This window comes from Melozone crissalis, unplaced genomic scaffold, assembly GCF_028551555.1.
Source record: "Melozone crissalis strain CALT ecotype California unplaced genomic scaffold, PUWL_Pcris_2 ptg000027l_1, whole genome shotgun sequence".
In the NCBI taxonomy this organism is placed as follows: domain Eukaryota; kingdom Metazoa; phylum Chordata; class Aves; order Passeriformes; family Passerellidae; genus Melozone; species Melozone crissalis.
Window position 1 is genome coordinate 15849476 of NW_026535805.1, and position 24300 is coordinate 15873775.

General features: G+C 37.5%; 1 protein-coding gene across 3 annotated transcripts in view; it reads right to left on the reverse strand.

Moving 5' to 3' along the window:
* The window catches only part of SMYD3 (SET and MYND domain containing 3), a 378725-nt gene that overhangs the window by 151314 nt on the left and 203111 nt on the right, over positions 1-24300 (reverse strand). The gene's annotated exons all lie outside the window — the stretch shown is intronic.

The following is a 24300-nucleotide window of genomic DNA, read 5'->3' on the forward strand; positions in this document are numbered from 1 at the left end:
CCACAAACAATGAGCTCAAAGTTAAATAACCATAGTGCACAGCACAATTTACACTTGCAAAGCCTTCAAGTCCTTCCAGACCATCAGCACTGCAGGAAGGATCCTAATCTGTAATTTCAGAAACTAGTTTGAAGTATTTCACAGCCATTTGGGTCCAATCCAAGTTACTTTAGTGTGATTTCTACTTAGCCTGGTGGCCCTTGGTGGTGGGACAGCAGCTTCCCCAGGGCACCCAGGGAGCTGTGCCCTCGGCAGAAAAGGCACCACAGCAAAACCACCAGCTCCAGCAACTCCCTGCTGCCCTTAGGTCTCTCCCAAAATCACAGAAAAGGGAATTTACGTTTTGTCCAGGTCCCATTTCCAGAGAGATCAGCAATCTCATATACCACAACTTTGGCAGGACTGGGATGCATCAAACCTATAGCACTCCCTCAAAAGATGCTCTTGAGAAACTGAATTGTTTGAAGAGACCTGACTGCAATGAAAGCATTTTGTTTAGATTTTTCCACAAATAAATCAAAATATTTCAGCAAAATCAGATGAGTTCTCATGTGATAATTTGATTTTAATGGAATTTCCTTTTTCATTGTAGATATACTGGCATAGAATGTTGCAAACAAATTTCACAATGACTGGAAGTGTAAAAGCTGCCTGGATAATTCACTCGGTTATTCTTATTTTAAGAAACAATACTGAGAAATGGGAACCCAAGTCTAAAAATTAACAATGTAAGAAAAAACAAAATTATTTTTCAATAATGCAAATCTGAGGTAGTGAATACATACAACTAAAAGGAATAGGAACTGCTACCTCAGCAACACATGTTGCATATGGGAGAGAGGGCTTGGGCTAAGCTTGGTTCTAAAATTCTGGTCTATCATGAACCTACATAAGAGACAAAAGTAAGATATCAATATGCAACACCATTTCTCCTAACTCAACAACAAGAAACAGAGAAATGGGGTGGCCCCTGACTGTGATTTTGCCAGGATTTATCCAAAGGCCTCTTGGAGACATTGAGAGTTTCCCCGATTCTAAATAAAAAATAAAAAATTTAAAAAAAAAAAGAACAATCAGCAACAACAACAAAACAAACAAGCAAAAAAACACCCAAAAAACCCCAAATAAGAAGTGGCATGGGTAACATCAACTCAAGACACAGTAATTTTCAAGCCTGCAAACAGAGGCACAGATATTGTGCAAAGCTAATATGTTAGCACCTTGGGCATCTTCTGGCATACCTTCTTTTTCACTCATGTTTTCTCTGAAGTAAATTCTATTTAATCTTTTCATAGACATAACAGGAATTGAAAGCATAATGTTTATTTGTAAGTACTTTTGATAGCACTAAATTCCAGAAGCTTTTCTCAGGGCCATGGCTTTTCCTTGAGGCACCTCTTGGCAGCAGGGAAGGCAAATGCCAAGCATACCTGCAGGCTCCTCATGCAGGGTGCTGGCAGGAATTCTGCTGCCAACCCAGCTGGCTACAACAGCTCCCAAGACTGGGCGCACCTTCCTCTGCAATACTTGCTTGCAATTTTGTTCCCCTGCCAACTTGTTAAAAAACATCCAGAGCTAATCAAACTTTTTTGTTGGTTTTTGGCTGCTTCCTTATCAAAACTTTACAAAACTTTAATTTCATCCTCATGAGCCCTGCAGCTGTAAATTAATTGAATAAAATTTACAAACATTATGCGCTGATAAAGCACTTCCAAGACTTTTCCCTATTCAGTTGACTTAGCTGCTTGGCATGACAGTTTTGCTTGACATGAGTTCAGAGCCTCTGGAAACCTTCCTAATCCCACTCTTCAGGCCTTGTGCCTATTCATGGAAGCATGTTAACCCAACTCCAGAAAATTAATAAATCTCAAATGGTTTTAAGCCCTCAGAAACATCCCTTGGTACACACTCCACCTTCTTTATATTGCAAGTGTCTTGTTGCACAGAGTAACTCTTACTTGAAAGACCTAAGAAGAAACCAGTCTAGTCCCCAAAGTTATTAACATTTAATAAAATATCTCATTTAAGATTATTGTTGGTTGAAGCATAATTGCATTTACTACAGTCATTCTGACATCATCTGTTTATGTTTCAGTGCAATATTTCTGTATCAGTGTTCAAATGAAATATTTTCAATGGAATCACTGGATGATTTTTTTATACTAAAGAAGAAAAAATCTCTTTTGTCCATATAGCAATCCATAAAAACCCTCATCCTCATTTCAGCTAAGATTTTTGATTAAACCACAAAACACAACTTTTTTGAGACACACCATGCTGGTAGCAAATTAAAATGATTTCTTACATTCTCTGCCAAAGTAGGAGTAAAAACTATGTATATTGTATTAAATATTTGGCTGCATGGTAAAGGAATTTTCTTATATTTTTATCTGTTTAGTTTTTTGAAAACAACTTTTAGGCAATAATCTGTAAGGACTGCAATAGCCTTTCCACTTGAAATGAAAATGAAAGTCCAAGCAACATCTTTGAGTCACACTTATTAGAGTTCACAAGTGAAGCACATGGAAGTAAAAATCCAGGTTGTAAATAAGTTGTTACATCAAGGCGTGAATTAAAATGAGTCTATATTGACCTAAATTATATGTGTAAATAGTTTGATGAAGTTTTGATGGGGATTAATTAATCCTAACAACTTTATCTCACCCCAAGATTATTTCATTTCTATTTGTGTGGGGAATTAACTACAAACAACACGATGCTAAAGGAATGCCAAAACTCAGAACTACTGCTCTTTAAAGTAGTCAAATGTCTGTGAAAAGTATTGGATGCTTAAGGAAGAGAGGACCAGCTGTTCCCCAAACTGATATACTGGGAGCAAGTTTCATAGAACCTTCATGCATTCAACAAAAAAATGCGATTCAAAGAAAAGTCCGTAACATAAATAAAATACTGGAATCTATCCAGCCATGTAAGAGATGGAGAGAATACAAAATGTTGCTCATGTTTTGGCAGACTAATCATTTTAACAGAATCAGATCATCATTTGCATCAAACCCGTAAATCTACAGATGTGATGATGTCATGAAATTCCAAGGAATTGTGGAAATATATTTTAGAAATCAGATCAGAGCTATTGAATGACACAAAGAAACATGAAAGAACAATGGTTTTTTAGCTCATCTTACTCATAATTCAGTCAAGCACTACAACTAGCTAATATTTCATGGTCAGTATTTAAGCAATAAAAACCAAAATAAATTGAGGCCAAAAGAAAAAGAGTTTTCAAAGGCATCCTTTCAGCGCCCTTTTCCCACATCAGGAAAACAGAATTTAGGCACATTACTGCCATTTATCCCTTGAAAAGCTGCCACATGAATCAGCTGTGCCTTTAAGACCAAGTATTTGAAGTGCCTTAGACTAATCTTAGGACAGAAAAAAAAAATTCTGATATACACTTTGAGCAATTGTTACAATAATACCCTTAATGGGAATGACCATATGAGACATACAGTGTCACTGAACAAGTGACACCAGGGCCAGGGAGAAATATTGCACCAGTATTACTCAGATGATTCCTGAAAAAATAAAGCAAGCCTCACCAAAAAAGGAGAAAAGAACAAGAGAAAATAATTGAAAATAGAGGAATTTTCAAAATCCAGTATTATGTCAACTTGATGTACAAACCCCAACTTTTTAGCTGCTCCTTCTAGTTAGAAAAATATTAATAATGTACCTAGTATTTTTTACAGTTCTAATCTTTATCTATCATGACATAGTCAAGTAGTTAAATCCAGAGGAATTAACTAGAGGAATTTTCAAAATCCAGTATTATGTCAACTTGATGTACAAACCCCAACTTTTTAGCTGCTCCTTCTAGTTAGAAAAATATTAATAATGTACCTAGTATTTTTTACAGTTCTAATCTTTATCTATCATGACATAGTCAAGTAGTTAAATCCATCTTAGCCAACATATATTTCATTAAGGAAGGCAAAATACAAGTTTCTTCCTGTTGACAGTCATAGGGGAAAATGTTAGGTAATCCCAGAGGTTTTTGCCTTTAATATTATTTATTTAATATTATTGCAATCTCTAGAAGTATAACTTTGAGGGGATGAAGGCATTTCATACCAAGACTCTCAGTATTGTAGGCTTGACAGTGATGGAAGCCAGGGCAGTCTAAGTAATGATAAATCCTAAAACCTGATATGAACTGTATCTGCAGCACAGTAAGGAGTCACAAGCAGTATAACAGGTTTTTAAAAGTTAATGTTTTTGAGCTTGTGTTTTGCTTTGAACCAATCATTTAACAAGGGTTCTGCTCCATTGGATACCATCTCAGCATCATTTGAAGTGCAATCTTTTTCATTCTCTCTTTCATTCATCTCTTTCATCACCCAGGCACCCAATCTTAATTCTTCACACCAATGTTTCGATATCAAGAAGGCAGGCAAGTTCATTTGAGAGTTGGACTGAAAAGCCCTGTTGCCACTTCCATGTGAGTACTGGGGAAAATACTGAGGCAGCCTATATATTTTATGTATTGTCTCCTTACAAGTCACTTGACTTGTACTCAAAAATCCTGCCAAACCAATCTCTCACACCGAATATCAGGGTCTGTATGCCATGTTACATTAGCTGGTTGGCAGGTTCTGTTGCTCCTTTATCCAGATGTTTAGGAATTAAAGGATGAATCTCTTTCTGCTTTTCTATAAGCTATACTGATAAGTTCTAAATATGCTGGAAGAAGGGAGCTCCAAACCAGATAAATTATCTGGTCACTTCAATACACAAATAAATAGCAGAAAGAACTGCAAGTCTAACAATTCATAAAGGCTGTGAGAGACACAGAAAACCTCTGTTAAGTACAGTTAACAGCTAATATATAGTCATGTATAGGGTTTTTTTAATGGAGACTTTTAAAAAAATATAGTTATGATCCTATATAATTAACATGAAACTCAGGACAACACTAATGCTTACAAAATAGACTGATTTTTGAAATAAACAAGAGATTCCCCTTCATCAGAATAAATTTACTTTTAAGAAATGTGATTTAAAAGTTGAATAGTAGAACTTATAAAGCACATGGTTTTGTCCACTATGAAAAATCTCAGGCCATAATAATTGTATTTTTTCAATTCATGTTCTTTTCTAAGTTTTCTCAGGTTTTTTATCATCACTGTTATAGACAACATATGATTGCCCCTTTGCAAAAGAGTAATAATTTCGAGGACTCTGCCTAAGGTATCAAGCTTTTCTGGCAGAGAAGCTCTGATTTTTATTTTCTCGTTGTTTCTTTCTATTCACAACATGTGCACAAACTGAAATAACATAATGAGGATGCTGCAAACAGTTGCCAAACCACGCAAGGACAATTCCAACAGCAGCCCAGACAAAATCACTTTGTCCAGGCAGGTGGACAGAAACTACTCTTTCAGCTTGTGATATTTCATTCCAACTCAGTAAAGTGCCTTCCTGCACCATTTGCACTGCCTTCACCTGACCCTGCATCAGAGATATGTCCCAGTAGGAACACTAACTCGAAACAGCAGGCACTTTCCTTTCTCCCTGCTCCATTTTTGCTCCCTTGTTCTGAGGACAGAATGTATAAAATGCATAATGTAGTGCTAAAACAGCAGATCTAAAAAAATATTTCAGAAGATAATGATGCAGTCCTAAAGCTGAGACCTCACTCTTCAAGTACAGTCTTAAATGTGATAAGTCAGATGAGCTGGAAAGATAATTACCCTGTGTTGCTCTGAGGGAAGAATAAGAGAGGAGCTGGTGAGCCAGGAGCACGTGTAGACACAGGGATTCTGCTAGAAAATGAGCAGTGATGGCTGCATAACTCATGGGTGAGAGTCTGAAAACTTTTCAGATGATCAGAAAGTGAGCACTGCACTGATAAGAGTGCAAAATTTCATCTAATGATGGATAGTTTCTCTCTAAATTATTTGGAGGCCAATGCACCAAAATTGCTATATTTAAATGGATGCTTTTGGAGGCATTTCCCAGGTGAAATAGAGACTTAAAGCATTTAAGTCAGCATTTTAGAGAGTCAGCATTTAAGTATGAAAAAGGTAAAATTACACTAAACCTGAAGACCAGGTTAAAAAATTAAAAAGAAAGAAAATAAATTAGGATGAGTATTTTTAGCTGTCTTAAGAGAGGAACATACAAAAGAGAAGACAGATAAAGATACTTTAAGCAGCACTGTAAGTTCTGAACACTTCCAGTCATGCAACTCAATCTGTTGCTCTGACCTTCAGAGGGTGAGCACCAATTCCCCAGCTTCACCTCTGCACCATTAGAAATTATGCTGCATATACCTAATACGTGTTTTAGTCACCATCTTTTCGCCATCCAAGTATCACAAAGAGATCTGGCCTTCAAAGAGTGAAAAAATAACATTCACTTCAGATTTTAAAATGACTTATCAGTGAAATAAAGACAGGGACAGTTTCAAATAACTAAGCCAAAAATGAGATCTGTCTTTGCAATAACAAGGGACCAAGGTGACAGACTGCCTATATCCACCCCAAAGCATCTTCATCCATTCCACAATGGACTATTTATGAAGCTAATATCATCAACAGTATCTTCTATTCACTTAAAAATCAAGTAAGAAAGGCAACATGCTATTAGATAACTGTAAATACTGCCCGAGGGCTTGTGCATGTAAGGATCAAGGTCTTTTGCAATTCTGCTGACAGATTATCACCCATTTAATTATTGAGGTCTGTACAAATTATGGAAAGACATGCAGATGAAATTAGGAGGGCCAGTCTTTTAATGAACTAACAAGAAGTGCTGTAGGTAGTTAGACAATCATTGCTACCAGCAACACTTGAAGCTTTCTCATTAAAAAGTTAGTTTGCGAAGACAATTTTTTCAGGGGATGAAAAATGCATGTAGAAACCTAATACAAGTTAAATTATCATTTCTGCTCATTCTGAGCTCTGCTTTTATGCCAGAAAAATAGTAAGCAGTGCTCTGCTTCATTAGTCCCTTGGATGTGAAGGTAGCTTAGAGTCCTGGCTTCACACCTACATAAGGAACAGGAATTAACTCTATGTTATGTACTATGAATTAACTCAAAGGGCCTGGCAAAATTACACTAGGGTCCACAAAAAAAGGAAAAGCCCACATGTGACAGGACAACTGTCCACTTTCCAAAGTTCAAGCTGTAGTCAAACAGATGGGAACTTACTTTTCACACATGAAATGTGTGAATAATGAACTGGAGCATTCACCACATTAAACCTTGCTAAAGCAGGTAAAATTAAATTAATTGGATTGCAGAAGTACCATTCCAATTCTTTAAGACTTTATTCACTCAAGGCTGCACAATTGTGTTAACATCAGAGTCTTAGAAAGGACGCCCCAATCCCTACCCTGGGTTTTTGCATAACAAAAAAGTCTGGGAAAAACTGAGAGCAAGGGTTTAATGGCAGCTGTGTGATGGCAACTAAACTGCTCCCATCAGACAACAACGGCAGTTAAAAAAACCCCAGGAGTCAGGGAGGGTGTTACAGGCTGTATAATGACACCAGTTTCCTAGGACTCTTTCAATAATATTTTTTTTTGTTTTGGTAAGAAAAAGGTGTTGGAGTCATCAGATCATTCTGCAACAATGTAACTGAAGGAAACCCAACATTGTCTCAGCACATTAATAGGTTAAAAAATACAAAGCTGATTGATATTTCCAAAAAATACTTGACATAACTGTAGAATTTCACTGTGGAAGTAGTAGGAATTAGATAGAAAATGTTAATATCTGAGGGTATTGATTTGTTACCTGTACATTCAACTAGGTCATGAAAGGACTAAAGGCCTGATGCTGTTAGGATCCAGCACACTGCAGAACAAAAGGTTAGTTGAACTTAGACTTATCTCCTTTTAGAGGAACTTAGTTTAGACTTCTAACTTCTAAAAAAGAAACCCCAAACCCATGTATGTTATTGATCTAACAACTTAGAGTTTTCAGGAAAATCTTAATTGGAACAAAAATTTGATCCTTAAATGAAACAAAAGAGAGAAAAGACAGATCTTAGAATAGTTAACAGAAAAACTCTGAAGTATCCTTTTACTAGTAATGTTATATATACATTTCACCAAGTACTTGCAGGAGATGACAGGTATAAAAAAATATACTTAAACCTACATCAATTCCAACAGAATTTGAAATTCCTAAGCTGTTAAAGCAAGTAATTTTATTTGCTAGTAATCAATAAATTAACTGTAGCTTTACAAAGGCTGCCTTAAGTAATCACAAGCACTAACATGACATCATTTGCAATAAAAATCCTGCATTACTGTGAACTTATGAACCTATCTAAAACCAAATGTGCAAATCCCAGCATTACAAATGTTAGTGGCAAAAGGTCTATTGAATTTAACAGCATCAAGGTTTGACTCAGTACTTTTCTAGATCCAAAAATACTAAATAAAATATAAATTCTGAGACTGAAAGGACTCTAAAACCAACTTAAATATAGTAAAAGGAAAGCTTCAGTGACAAATTCAAATTAGTCTGTCTTAGAAAAACTAAATAGAAAGAAAGAAAGAGCATATCTTTGGCTTTTTTACATAATTAAAACCTATAAATTGAAAACTGAATCGAAAATGAGAGCAGAAAATAAAGGCAATGATTAAATATTCACTGCATGCCAAGAGAAGCCCCTTAAATAAAGCTTTCATAGAGCAGCTGAGCTGATATCCTCTACTAAATTATGTTGTTGTTATTCATAAGTGGTTTTGACAAGAGTCAAATAGACGTAATAAAATAAAGTAGCATCATCAAATTTAAAAATAATAAAAAATAACTTGGTAATTAATATAGCTCCACAGAAAAAAAAAAAACAAAAGTGGGGGAAAATCCTAGTATAGCTGTGAAGACATTTGAAACCACCATGTGCTGAACTTGCCACACTGATACATAGCCACAGTAACCACACCCACGTACTGAATTATCCTTCAGTCATGGCAGCAGCCACCAGCTGACAGCTGGGGAAAGGAAGGTGAGTGAAATGTGAGCAAGGAGAGTCCCAGTCTGAGCCTGGGGCAATGCAACTGCCACAGAGAAGCCAATCACCTTATTACCAATTATATATTCTATATATATGTATTCTATACCAAACTCCCTGTAAGCTGTGCCGCTTGCACCAAAGACATGGGTTAACCCAAACTGAAATATGAACAGCCTTTCCACCAGGGACCCTTCATACTACAACGAGGACAAGGAAAAATTGCCTACGTGCTGCAAGCAAAATGACAGATTTCTGGCTTCTTAGTCAACCCTAAGCCCCATGTAGTATTCCCTTGAACTATCCCATTACTGAGTAGTAACTGATGTCCAGAAAATACATTAGATGCCTCTAATCAGCTGATACAATCATTATGTCTATTCTACTAATGGTGCTTCAGATCAAACCCTCATAGCACCTCAAAAAGATAAGGAAAGAAATGGGAGGTTGATGCCAGGGAACACAGGATTAATTCAGAGTAGCTTGAACATAGACATACTTGATAGGCAGTATTGGCTGCCTATCACATAAGGAAAAAGAGGAGATTCAACCTGGAAATATCCTTTGGAAGAAGAATCAGAAAAATTCCCCAGTAAATAAGATTTTAACATATAGAGGGGAAAAAATTATTCACTTCTCCATAGTAATTACAGTAATATACATATATCTCTAGCTAGTATTCTATATAATTTTCTGAAAAATCACTTTCAAGAGTGAAATAGAAGTACTTTGACTTTTTTTGATAAAGGAATATAAAAGTACTATATTTTTATACAGAATTTACTGTATATTTAATACTAATTTTTAATTCAATACCACTAATATACAGAATCAAGCAGAAAGATCTTTTCCAGTTAGATAAAGAAGCCACTTGAATGGCTGTTATCAAGAGGATTGCTTTTTATTTTTCATTTCCAGGCAGTGAAATCTGTGGCTAATGTGGCTGCCCCACAACAAATGCTAATACTCTAGAGATGCTTTTTGATATTGTGGTTTCCAGCACTGCATTGCAATACTGAGGTAAAAGCAGGACTCTGCCAGGCAAACACACTTAGCTGCACAGCCCCTATAAACTATCCAGTGCAGGCACACATTAAGGACATTTACTTTTGAGGTTAATAAAACTTGTTTTACAGTACACCATAGTCGTAAAGGAAATTACTACCAATGACTTTAGAAGTGGACTGACTTTTGCACTTAGTAATACTTTTTACAGTTTAAGTCATGGCCTAAAGCCCTAAATTTTAACATACCATCTAGGGCCTTTTTAACAGTCTTTATAATCAGTCCTGCAGGAGCAAGAAATATGCAAATTGTAAAGGGCACATTGAATTGGGCACATGAATTCATAAATGTGTATTGCCCAATTTCTCATCCTTCAGTTTCTCAAGATTGAAATTAACCAAGAGCTGGATTCAGAATCAAAACCAGTGTACATGTATAATATTAGGAAGTCTAATATCTGCCCCTCAATATGCTTCATACTTCCCTCCTCCCAAAAGGAGGTTGGGAAGTATGAAGCACAGAGGTTGTGGAAATAAGCACAAAAGTGCTTCAGTAATGCCACAGATAAGCTAGGGTAAGTTTTGGATTGAAAAGTAGTATATACACATGAGGGAACAAAACAGCAGGGCAATTTTTTTTTTCATGTTTCAAATCCATTTTGCTGCTATCATGTCCCCTGGTAACAAGTTTTGAATCTCTACATCATTAAACCCCACCTCACAGGTCAGACTCACAGTGCCCATGGAGGCAGAGCTGCCCCCCTCCTGGTTTCATCTCTCCTGCCAAAGGGGTTCATCGGGTTCCTTTTGGTTTCACCAAAATGCTTTCCTTTTGGTTCACCAAAAACCAACACCGTGATGTAGCAGGTAGTGACCTTAGACCTCACAGCACATCTGGGTTACCAGGGGGAAGCAGAGCTTGTGCTCCCCCATGCACATGCAGGCTTGGCCTTGGTGGAGCTGGCCGATGCTGCAGTTGCCACGATTATTCCACAGCACTGTGACAAAAAGCACTGGACGTGACAAGGATCACTATTGTGGCTGTGACAAGAATCCCTGCAGCTGTGACAAAGACACCATGGTGTCCTGCTGCTGGGATGCTGGCAGAATCCACAGTGTGGAATACACAGAATCCATGACACTTGCTCTGTAATCCCTTTGACACACGATTTTTCCCAGAAGGAGTTTTTCTAGCAAATATAGAGGGCTCAGAGGATTAGGGATTTCCCTTTGAGGTCCAGCAGCTAACACCTCTAAGCTGGGTTACAACCCCATAATGCTTAGACTGCCAAAGTAAAAATATTAATGAGGTCAAAGTTATTCTGGTGGAAGGACAGCAAGATTCATTTTTGATTTCTAGAAGACTTGTTTCCATGAGGTCAAGATGGCTCTAGGGCAATTGCCATTGACCAAGTTCACCAGCAGATTTTCTGCTGTTCCACCTGGATTCCAACAAATCTATGCAGCCTGATGGCATTCATCCAAAAGATGGGATTTATCTCAAAGAGCTAGTTGATATGATCACAAAACCTCTCTTGATGATTTCTGAGTAGTCTTGGGAATCCAGAGATGTCAAGCTGATTGGAAGCTGGCAAACATTGTCCTGACTGATCTCTGCTCTGTGGTGCCGAGTGACGGGACCCGAGGGAATGGCCTGAAGTTGTGTCAGGGAGGTTCAGGGTGGATATCAGGAAAAGCTTCTTGACCCAGAGGGTGGTTGGGCACTGGAACAGCTCCCCAGGGAAGTGGTCACAGCACAGCCTGACAGAACTCAAGAAGAGTTTGGACAATGCTCTTGGGTACGTGGTGTGACTCTTGGGGTGTCCTGTGCAGGGCCAGGAGTTGGACTTGTGTGATCTTTGTGGGTTCCTTCCAACTTGGGACATTCTATGATTCTGTGTGATTTATCAAAAATAAACGGTTCACTCTAAGGTTATCTCAATATTTTCAGTGAAGTATCAAGCTGGTCTCTTTTTAAGGCCAAGGTCTTGCCCCAACATAAAGCTAAACTAGTCTGATGTTTTGTGGAGAATCTGTAACAGAGATCACAAATCCACTTTTTACTTTAAAAACATGACTTCCATTATATGCATCTATTTTCAGAGGCTTACCACAAGTAGTTAGTGATTTCAAATACTACTATTTGGAACACAAGAGAGCAATACCCAAAAGAAGTTTGTTTGGTTTGCATTTTTTTTTTTTGTTCCTAGGGAATCAACAAACTCTTAGCTGAATGCAGTATTCCTGTGTTGAATTAGAAGTGTATAAAGCAAAACAGAAATTACCAAACCAAATATTAACATGACATAACTGTGTATGGTTTCAATTTTAGGATACCAATGTAACTAGCAAATCCACAAAGCAAGCCCTTTCAGCAGCCTAAAATAAGAAGGAACTGCTGTCACACCGCTGTGTCACAAAGCTGTGAGTACGAAAGCAGCCCACCACGGCCTGCCAACAAGCAGCCAGCAGCCTGTGCACTCTCTTCATGCTCAGGAATACCCTTTAGCCATCTACACATGCCAAGAGAAGCCACCTGTATTTTCCCCCTGGCAAGGCAACAGCTGTGACCACAAACTTTCAGGTGAAGGAGGGCTGAGTTCTACTTCCTGCCCATGCCAAGGTTATCAGAGCAAATATCTTCCCAGTATTACTGCTCCCCCTGCTTGCTGCCCTTCTCTTCATTTCAAGTTTTGCTGTCAAGAACCTGTTATTATCAGAGCCCACTTCCCTCTTGTTACTGTTTTCCTCAACAGATTTATGTAGCTCTAAGGAGCTGCAAGCAAAGGTATCGCTGCAAGAAATTGTTTAAACTCAATGCTGCTTTCTTGAACAAATAACACTCCAGTCTATTTCCTTCTCAAAAGCAAGGTGGGAGTGTACACCTTCTGTTAAAAAAATCCACAACAATCTACAATGTAAACTAACACAGTTCTGTCGATTTTGGGAGCCGGGCAAGGCACAGTGTGTCCTTTGGGTTTCACGAGTTTGCCATGTGAATGACATCAGATTCTCTGAAGGATAATTCCTGCCATCTCATTCAACTTGTGGTTGTCCACCATAATAAAATTGTCACTTTTGGCTTTTCTTAAAAAAAACACACCAAGAAAATTAATAAAATACTGGATGGCAACCACACTGACTATTCAAATTATGTAGGTATAAATTATAATTCAATTTTTAACATGGTCCTGTAGGACTAGCCATAAATTTGTACTTTTGTAAGGGAACCTGGGTTGTCATTTTCTTTATGTTCTTTAACATTATTCTAGGGCTTTGAACATGGTCTCCATTATTGTGCCTTGATCTATTGGCAGCAAACAAGTTCTTACACAGTATACTGTATTTCTTGGTGAGTCTTTTAAAAATGCTTTCCTTGCTTAGTCTGCATTCATGTTAATTTGCACATCGAACACATGAAGTAATCTAGAGGAATTTAAGGGGGAAGTCAACCAGATTTGTTCATTCTTCTGACGAGGTTAAAGGAAGACCATGATCTTTAAATGAAATAGAAGTGGACTCACACCATAAAATCTACCTCTGCATAGAAGCTTTTCTCCATGGAAGCTAAGTTTTTCTGGACTGAGACAATAACTGAGTCAAATTATGTCCTTCCCACAAGACTAAAAGCTGCCTTAAATGTCCAGGTGGACCCAGTGATCAGCAGGGAGAGTGAACATGGGACTGTCAATGGGCTCCATTCCATAAGACCTTTCAGAAAGCCTCAAAAGTCTTCCTCTGAATTTCTGCAGATCTTCCTTCTTGTTCCATTTACATGCTTCTAATGTTCAGCAACCATTTTTTCACTTACAAAGCACCAGTTCTTAACTTACAAAAAATAACACTTTATTTCAAAATAATTGCAGCATCCATCATCTAGCTCATAAACTGAGAGCTGGAGCCACTTGGTCATTTAGTTAATGGGTTCAAATAATGAGAGTTAAACAACAAAAAAACTCACCACAAGAAACCCCCCAAATATATTAGATTTAAGTAACTTTTCATGTTTTGCTGGAGTTCTTTTCCCTGAATTAAATTAAAATTTGCAACTATAGAGAGTCTGGCTTGGGGCTAGCATTCAAGATATACAGTATCTAAAAAAAATAAAAAATTAAGATGCATTCCTTTTTCCCAGTACTAAAATCCTTCTAGACTACATTTTTATCATAGTTCAGAAATTCAGTCAATGTCCTTTATTTGCACTACAGCTGTCAAATAGGATCTGAAGTTATAGAAACTTTCACAAATATGTGAAACTATTTAAGGTGTCTAATAATGATTTTGGAAGAGCAGCTATGATGATTTCTCCACACAGACTCAGAGTCTAACCTGAAAATACTTTCTGAACACACATTACACTGCTTTGTCACAAATCAAACACTTCTCGTTCAAAAGCACAATCAATTGTATCTAAAACTATAGATAGAGTGGTAGAGGGTTCATGTCACTCAGTGAGATAAAGAGAACAGAAAAAGGTGTACTCAGAAGAAATAAAAAGGTATTACAAAATTTCATACATCAACCTAAATATATTTACATCATATCTGCATAAGGATAAAATACAACTTCAGCTTCATTAGTGAGTCTTTCCTTCTTTTTAGAAGAGTAGGAAAATAATGTGACATATCATGGAGGGTTTTTTCCTAAAAGCATTGCTAAGTATCTTAGGAAGCTATAAAAATAAAAATAACAGGATGGACTTTATCAGTAGGCTTTGGTAGACTGACCTGCACTCAGATAGGAAGTCAACAGACTCAGCAAACTTTCAGGCAGCTCTGAGCTAGGCAGAGTGGCTGACAGGATAAGTGCCAGAGCCTCAGCTCAGGAGACTTCAATAAATTTGGGGGCTAACCAACAGAAATGTCACAACCTTCAATAGCAAAAACCACAGGGTTTGCAACCAGAGTGGAACAACCCCACGCACTGACTGAAAGCTCACCAAGCAGCAGCCCTTGGGAACATGCCTGTGGCGTTACAGTGGACAGTCCACTGCCTAAGTGAGCCCTCACTGTGCACAGAACAAATTGCATGCTGACCTGCATCCAGAGGAGTTGGCAGCACACTAAGGGAAGCTCCTGCTGAGTCAGTCTCAGTTCAAGAGGGATGCAGAGAAAATTGGAAAGGTCCAACCAAGGTGCCTAACACACATACCCTGTGTAGAGAAGCTGAAGGAGCTGGGCCTGATAATTTTGGTGAAGGAGAATCACAAAGGTATTTAATAATATCTGCTTACAATTATTTGAAGGGCAGGTCTTTGGACACCACCACCAAACATCTCTTGGTAGGGTCAGACACCATAACAAGGAAAACAACCACACAAGTTTCAGAGGTTAAAGTTGGACAGCTGGAAAAGTCTTTTTGCTAGCAGCACTGGAATATCTTGTCAAACAGGTTGAGAGATTCTGTCCTTGGAAAGGTTCATCCAGACAAAGCAATGGCTGATCTGGTTCTTTCTTGCAACAGTCCTCTTCCAAATAGTAGAACCTTGGATTATTGGAGGACTAGAACTAGTTATCCCTTGAAGGGCCTTGAGGATGGAATTTTTATCATTGCCCAAAAGAATAGTTAAAAGCTATCCCTCCAGTCATTCTCAATCTGTTTTACTGATCTTGTATTGTAAATGTTGATCCTTTTTTCCTTTATTTCCACTAGATATTTCAACATGATACATCTATTCACACAACATCTCAGTGCTTCTTTACACTATTACAAAAAGCTGGTTTTAAACATGACCACATGTGCATCTGTCTAATCTGGAGATCATTTACAAGACCTATGTTACAATGTTAATTCTTTTATTTATTGTTTAATCAAGTAGTATTTCTATCACTGCACAAAGATTTTGATTTTATAAAAGAACTATATTGTTATACATCCACTGACATCACAAACTGGACATTAAGCAGAAGTGGAGGAGACTTGAAAGAGTGCTTAAAATGCATCAGTCAGACAGCATCTCCTCCTAAAATCATGTCATAATCCTCGTCGTAATCTCTATACTTGCTTAGAATGTACTGATGAATTTGCACCAAAGTGTTGTATACAAAAGGAGCATATCAACTGGGAAGCAGAGGTCACTAAAAACCACTTGTTCAATTAAATTCAAATGTTTCAATTAATGTCAAAGTTTCTTACTTAGAAGGCAGCTTCTTCTTTAAATTTCTAACCTGGTAATGGTGTGTCAGTATTCAAACTAGACACAAATGGCACCCTTCATCTCTGAAATAGAGCACATGTGCCAGTTACAGGCAATTTTTGAATGGCTTTGTAAAGATGAAAGGGAGAAGCCTGGGGAAAAGCAGCAGAAAGCCCATCACTGAGTAACCCTAATGACTTCCTGAAATCCTCATGGACTCAGGGCTAGGAGGAGGCTGGGGAATGGACTCTCACCCCACACTGCTGAGCCACTGACCACCAGCTCTCCTCTGCTGGTGCCCACTCCCCAGCCCTGATGGGGCCCAGCCTTGGCCTTCCCTTGCCACAAAACTCCTCATGCATTCCTGCGGAGACAGGAATCACTGCTCCCATTTCTGATTAACAACCTGGGCTTCATTTGCAAATTAGTGCAAGGTATTGTTTAAAGAGGGAGCCTTTGGTACCCCGGCCATCACAAATCATGGGGCTAGCAGGATTCTTCCAGAGGGCCAAGCCTGCTGGCAGCTAGTACCACCTGGGAAAGGGAAGAGATCCTACTTAAAGCTGTCCAGGAAAGAAAGTCTGTATCTGTTCAGTGGCTCACTAAGCACCCTAACTTTGAAGACAAAAATAACAAATGGAGAAATCAACTGGCACTTATTTAGAAATCGCTGCAGTACGGGAAATGAAGAAAAGCAGCAACAGCTACAAAAACCCCACCCCACAGAGGAAAGTTGAAAGGCTGAGGATGTCCTTGGATGCTTTCCAATAACAGGCAGGCACACTTCATGCTGCTATAGCTACATAAAGGTGCTTGCTTGCAAATTCAGCAAGTGTGTTGCCATGAATAAACTGTTTTAAATAAGAAGCTTTGATTCAAATAGTTTGCTCTGATCTTTAGTTAGTGAAAGTAAAAAGTGTCTTACAGCAGCAAAGAGAATGCCTCTTCAGCAGATCATGAGTACACAAATACATATCCTTAAAAGACTTTCAAGACTTTTTTTCCATTTTGAACTCTTAGCATGATGCAGCCCAAATAATTTGAGACCAGAAAAAGCATCTGATTTCACATGCAAAATGGACTATTATTAGTATTTTTTATATATTATAAGCATAACGGTTAATTTAAATTAATTTATTAAATTAAATTGACTACCTAAAATTATTAATGGAAAATATTCAAAAATCATTTAAAATTTGTCTATTCAAATAGTTGAAATATTGCTCAGGATTACCACAATTCACAGCACTTTAAATGCCCAAAACAGCACTCACTAATTTCTAGGCCCCCAAAACTTGAGTTCAGATGCATCACAGAGCACGTGCTGGTTCCTTGGGCTTGTGCCAATGGAGACCCTTCAGTAAGAGAAACTTGATTCTGAGGCAAAATGCTGTCAGTGCAGAACAGAGGAGAATGGAGAGGTTTGTCTCCACAGCACCCCAGACAGGCCCTGTGGCTTGGGCAGGGGACAGAAACACATTAAGGCATTTGTTTTCCAAAACATACATATTTTTGTTCATCGAAGTAGAGATGGAAGATTTGTTAGGAGCACAGAGGGAGCAGGTTAGACCAAAGCATGACTCATTTCCTAGCTGATGCAGGTATAACTCATCCTGTAGGTATGGAACTACTTCTACCAAACAGGTAGAGAGGTGAGACAGGAATCCTATAAATGTAACCCCAAACTGTCAGTTCAGAAATAGAGAATGAAAACATGTACATGAAACAAGTCTTTCCAACAGATCCAGTCCCCAGAAGCAGCAGACTGCTCCATGATATATTTTGTTCTCATGTACAGTGTTATAAAACTGCTGTTCACATTACTGCAGCAGTTTCCACCACTCTTATTACCACCGCAGGAATCAAAATCCACTTGGAAGCTTATGGGGAAATGCTGAGGCTCATGCAAACAATCAAGACCAAGCATTACTATAAATGCCAACAATATATAAACACAAATATAGTTTGGAAGTGAAATAACTGAATTAAGAGTGCTATCTGGCCAGAGAAAGCTGATTAAAGGCAATGGAGATAGAGAAAGTGAGATTACATCTAATTAGCTCACCAAAAAAAAAAAAAAAAATGAACTCCTCCAATTCTAAGGCTGATTAATTAATTAAAATTAGAAAAATATTTGCTATGTAAATGTAAACCACTATATTTAAATTAAGAGAAGCTAATCTTTAGAATTAATTCTAGAATTAGAATTAGATTAAATTTAGAACTAGCTCACCTATATAAGGTTTAATAGGCATCTTTGGGAAAAGACCATAGATCATTAAGTATAGAAAAATACCTGACACAGCATATGCCACAGGTCTTTCCATTTCTTTTGTCCATCATACATATTGTATACTTAATATGAAGTAATACTCTGGCTTATCATGGGGTTCATTTCATACAGATCCTGTATTTTTGAAGGAATGAGAAAACATCTTAGAATCTCTAAGAAGATCCTTAGAAAAATGGCCTTTAAAAAAAAAATTTAAAAAGAGAAGACAATAAAATTTCTAAAAGAAGTTTGCCTTCCAAAATCAATTTTTTTCCTTTTCCAAAAGAAACGTGAGCAATGGAGTAAGTTAAAATGAGGAATATATCTCAAACATGTTAAAATCTAAAGCACTATGTCAAACTACAGCATCTTTAGGGGATAATTTTACATTGGAAGCAAACAACAATATACACACATTTTCCAGGCATCCCAAGGTACTTCAAAGAGATCAGATGAAGGAATCAGGGTCAGCTGTCAGGAAAAAGTTCAGAACCAGCACCTCCCAAGATCCAAGCCAGAACTGGATTCCCCAGCTGAATGATGCACATTTATGCATATCTGGAAATTAAGGCAAGTTCACTGCTCAAATATACTGAATTCATATCTCTGGAAAGCCAGAACCAGAGAATGAGTTTGGGCAAGGAATAGCTCAACATTCCCTTGAAATTAATTACTGAATTCAGTTACTTTGCAGAGTCCACTGGCAGATGTTGGTAATGCTTCAGAATTAAAAAGTAACAATTATAAATAAAATAATTCAGAAAAGACTAGTAGACGAGATTTGCAGACTCTGACACCACAAACACACCATGAAATATAACTGCTGGAAATAATGTTACAAATATATCAGTTGATAGAAATAATTGGAAAGCTCCAACTTCTTCTTAGTGTAGAGTCATAAAGAATGTCTCCATCCTATCATGTCAAGACCAGTCAGTGTCATTTTCCACAGGCCAGAATAGCAGCTTCAGTAGGGACAGAAAAAAATTATTCAAGGAAATCTTTTCAGTTTCAAAAGCAGAGTTGCTACAATTATACCTTCCCATTTTCTTAAAAGTTCCCTATCTTTTCTTAATATTTTACTAAAAATTCTCTTTACAATATTTTTTTTTCTTGGCCAACACACATGTGAGACATTATTTCAAAGACATTTCTGTAAAAGATATCATGGCAAGTGTAATAAAAAAGGGGAAAATAGGTCTATTTTAGATCCAACAGAACAATAACTTCCACTTTTTCCAAAAGTTCATAACAATCTATTCCTTGAGGGGTTTTTAGTCAAGTCTAAAGAACAAAATTTATAAGGAATTTTCCTAGCGAATGTCAATTTAAGAGAAACTCTACAGACAGAGACCTCCCCCTGTGAAGTCTGGACTCCGCAAGCTGAGTGTTGGCTGGATTTTTTCCAAATCCTGGTTTTATAACAAATAAAACTTATCTTCACCCCTTTATATTCTTGATGTTTAGATACACAAAAATATGTCTAAATGTTTAGATACACAAAAAGAATTGTGACTATTCAATTTAAAGAGTCATTCAGACCCATGTTCTTATACATAAACAGACTAGAAGGTCAGGTACATGTACACAGACAAAAAGGAGCATCTGTGTATTTATACATATATATGTATACATATATATATATATATGCATCCACATATAGTTATGTATACATATATATATGTATATGCATATATTGTGTGGCAATCATCTGCACACAAACACACAATTGATATTCAATGCAAATATGAAACTTCAAATGCACAAATTGTTTCTTAGTACTCATCCTCCCATCAATTAATATAAATGACAATAATAAATACTAAATTAATACTGAGTACTTGAAATATTCGGTACATATACTGAAAGTCTCTAGGATTAACACCAAATTTGACCAGAGGATAAAATTCATAAGAACTCTTAGCAGCTGTAGCCTCTTTCTGTCATTTTTAACATCCAAAGGGTAAAGAAAACCTATTCTGAGCCAGGGTTTCTTTATGCATGCCACAGATAGTCATCTCTGGCATCAGCAGAGTAAGTCCAGGCTTCACATTGATTTCCTTTTTTCCTAATGTACACAGTGAAATTGAAGACCTATGCATTTCTGCTAAATGAGGTTCTGCCTTAGCTAATAGCAAACTATGACAACGGTCTGCAAAGAATTGGGTAAAGGAAAGCAGTCTTTTGAAAAAAAAATTCACCACCAGCAGCTGTAAATTCATAACTGTCAATAAAATTGCTGAGTTTTTTATATGCACATTAACAGCATGCTTCAGTGTAAAATGGGATTCTTAATTCTTTTCAAAGAGCATTAAATCATATTTAGGATTAGAAAGAATCCTCAGGCAGCTACTGGCAGGTGCCCTCCCTTTCAAAACCTCTCTGCTCCCTATGTTTGTACTTTGTTGACTGCAACAACAATCTAATTGCAAAAAAATCTTCTTGAAGTAAAATCTAAAACAACAGGGTGCAACTACATAACTTATGTTGCTCTTCATTGACCCTAAGAACACTTCCAGGAGCCTAATGTGTTTTCTTGTAATGCCAGTGAGATACATTCCAAAAGGAATGTGAGTCACAAGCAGAAGACAGTGCAGGACGGGGCTTCAGGTTCCTTCAGCTGCATGACAAAATGTTTTATACTTATTGCATACTTCATGAGGGATTACCCTACATGCTGTGAGGATGGAATGAATAACTGGTAACATCGTTCCCAACAGTCTGCAAGGACTCACTCAGGAAAACACCTTTCTTAGACACTTCACCTAATTCAGAATGGATCTTTACTCTGTCTCATTACCTCCAGAGAACTGTCTGTTACCAAAATGTTTCTCAGTTCCCAAATCCCACTGGGCACCAAAGGCACCTTCTTACTCTTGCTTATGTTTCATCCTGTCCCTCAAAAGGAACATGGAATATACTAGACAAAATCTGTCCCTCTGGTATCTTGTTCCCTAAGGGATTAATTAAACTAAGTGACAATCAGAGCACCTCCAACCACTTGTTCACCCATCTTTATCTTAACTGCACTGCCAGCTAGTTAAGGCAGGAAGGTAGCACAGGAACTGGGAGTATTTAATCCATGACTGTTGCTAAAAAAAAAAAAAAAATTGTTTAAGTAAAAAAATTCTGTCATTAGGACAACATATCACTTGCATTTATTTTATATTATTATGAATTAATTTTTTTTAACCGTCGTACTTCCTCTTGGTAGGAATTTGACTGTGACTTGCAGTGTGTTTATCAGAGCTCTGTGCCTGTGCTCAGTGGCACTCTGTCTATCTGCAGCCCTGTTACGCGTTTGCCAGCCCTGTGCCCATCCCTCTGCTCCCATGCTCACATGAGCATTTCCACCCAGAGCAAGGGGCTTTCTGTGTGCTCAACTTGCACTCTCCTCTACTCAACTCAGTGTGCTGGCACAGCACATGAGGGGTGAAGCAGCCAGCATTCAGCTTCCCAACCTTCTCCAGAGGAAATGACATCCTGAGTGACCTGTTATTATTGAATTGAATTTTAATAAAATGCTACTGCTGCACACCACTATGCAAAGAACATATGTGGCTGCAAGTGATTAATTACAGTCCTGAAACACCTAATAAGAGATTCTCATGTTTAAAATACTTTATGGCAACTATTAAATTTTTCACTCTAATTATCAGAATAGCAATGGAGTAATGCACCTTTCACCTCAAATTTGCTTATTTTTTATTTCCTTTATCCTTCAGGTTTTCCTATGCTATTTATTGTTTCTGTCCAACAACCAATCTTATGGATATAAACAACCTATTTATAGATATAAAATACATCAAGAATTAAATCAAACAAAGATAAATTCATCAGAAATAAGTATTTTTTTCACAGAAATGTCTGCCATAGGAAATTCACACTATATTGTTTTCACATTTGCAAAGAGAATGAATTTTAATATTGTGACTCTCTCAGGGGTCTGTCTTCAGATGCTGAAAATGCTAAGCAGAAATACGTCACCTTTAAGAAGAGATGAGCGTCTGCTGATAAGCACTGAAAATCAGTAGTAGTGTGCAAACCCAAAGTATTAGCAATTCAGACTTATGTACAGTAACTTCAGGGATCACATTCTCATTCCATCCAAAATAGAAATATGATTTTTCACCACGCTGGCCTGTTTGACAAGTATGCACATCCCTATGCTTTAAAGAGGAATCTACACAAAAAACAGAGGAACCAGTATTTGGAAATGGCTTTGCTTTTCTGTGCTGGACTGCAAGCAACTCTGAAACCAGTTATTGACCCAAAACCACCGTCCAGCTGCAGAATTTCAGTACCAGGTCCTAACTGCTGAAAGAATATTGTTCACACTGATATGAAACTTCATACTGATCAAATGTAACAAAACCTCATTTAATCTTTCATTAATTTTAATGCACTGAAAAAGACTCAAAGGATTTGCTTCTTGCTGTTATCTTAGAACAAACAGAATTGTTGTGTGAAGAAATTAAGAAAGTACCCACACACCGAGATGACGTTTCTGAATACTTCTTTATGGACAGCCTGAATGTTATTTTTCAAAGCCAAACTATTTTTAAACCTTTATTTTATACAGCTGAAAACTGGCCAAAGCCAGAAGAGAAAAAAGAAACCCTGAGGATAATAATCCATGCTCCCCTAAATTTATACCTTTTTCGCATGAAAGAAAACCAACCACACCCTATAAGTACGTATGGTTAATATCTATATTACAAAGCAAAACCACTTTCAGAAAAAAGTAAAAAGCAGCTCTTTCAGGCATTCTTACAATGATTTTCAGTTTTACAGCAGGTCTGGGTACCTCTGTCACGACACCTGGCTCAGCGGGCGGCTGTGTGCGCACTGCAGAGCCACAGGCACTGGCCTGGCTTGCTAAGGTGCACTGAGGCTGCTGCTGCTTGCGATGGGACAGCCAGCTCAAGAACAATTATTTTGTCTTCCACCACTCCTGTTGCTGGTAGCTGCAGCCAAAGCACTTAAAATGCCATCAATTTGCTGCCATCTACAAGCGTCAGGGTAGAACAAGACAAGCACAGACACCTACGGTAAATGCGCTCGCCTTTGCAAGCCTGATGGGAGGAAGAAAGCCTCGTTTTTTGGGAAAATGAACATCATGAGCTCTGCTGGTTTGTCCCTTGAAACACAACTCACACGGGAAATAGTGCGTCCTCAGAAATGAGCAGCATAATGATGCTTTATTGCTTGAGAAAGCCACATATCCCAAGAGAATTTGTGTCATCATACACCAGGAGTAAGGTTGACGGAGCTGACTTTAGGCTCTAATAAAAGAGGTGGGAAAGAGATGAGAAAACACCGTGACAAAAGATGCTTTTGTTACTTGTTGAGATCAATCTGAATCAAAATGTATTCACAGATATAATTTCTTGTACAATTGAAAAAACTGCCAGTAGGAATAGCATGATTTTACTTTCCAATGCCACTATAATTCTTATTCCTATCAAAGGAGGCTGAAAAAATTGCCAAGTTATTTCATTAGGAAATGCAGCTAATTTACAGGCAGGGTAATTTTCCCCCTACAAAATTGTATAATGAGCTTTAAACTCACTAAATAAAGGGTCTCTTCTCTGAGTGATTATGCTTAATTTACACAGGAATTAGTAGTGACTGGACCTCCTTTCAGAATTGCTTTAATAGAGCTGCATTACCAAAAAAAAAAAAAAAAAAAAATTACAACCTTGAAAAAATATCCTAACAGTCGATAGAGTAAAAAAATACTTCTTCAAGCAGCAGTGCCTACATACACTGTGTTTATAAATATCATTTACAGGATAAGCACATAACTTTTAAATTGGGTATCAGAATCCAGAAAATCTCTAATGCTGATTTTATATTAAATTATTCACTTAGGCAATATGCTCACAGAATGTATAG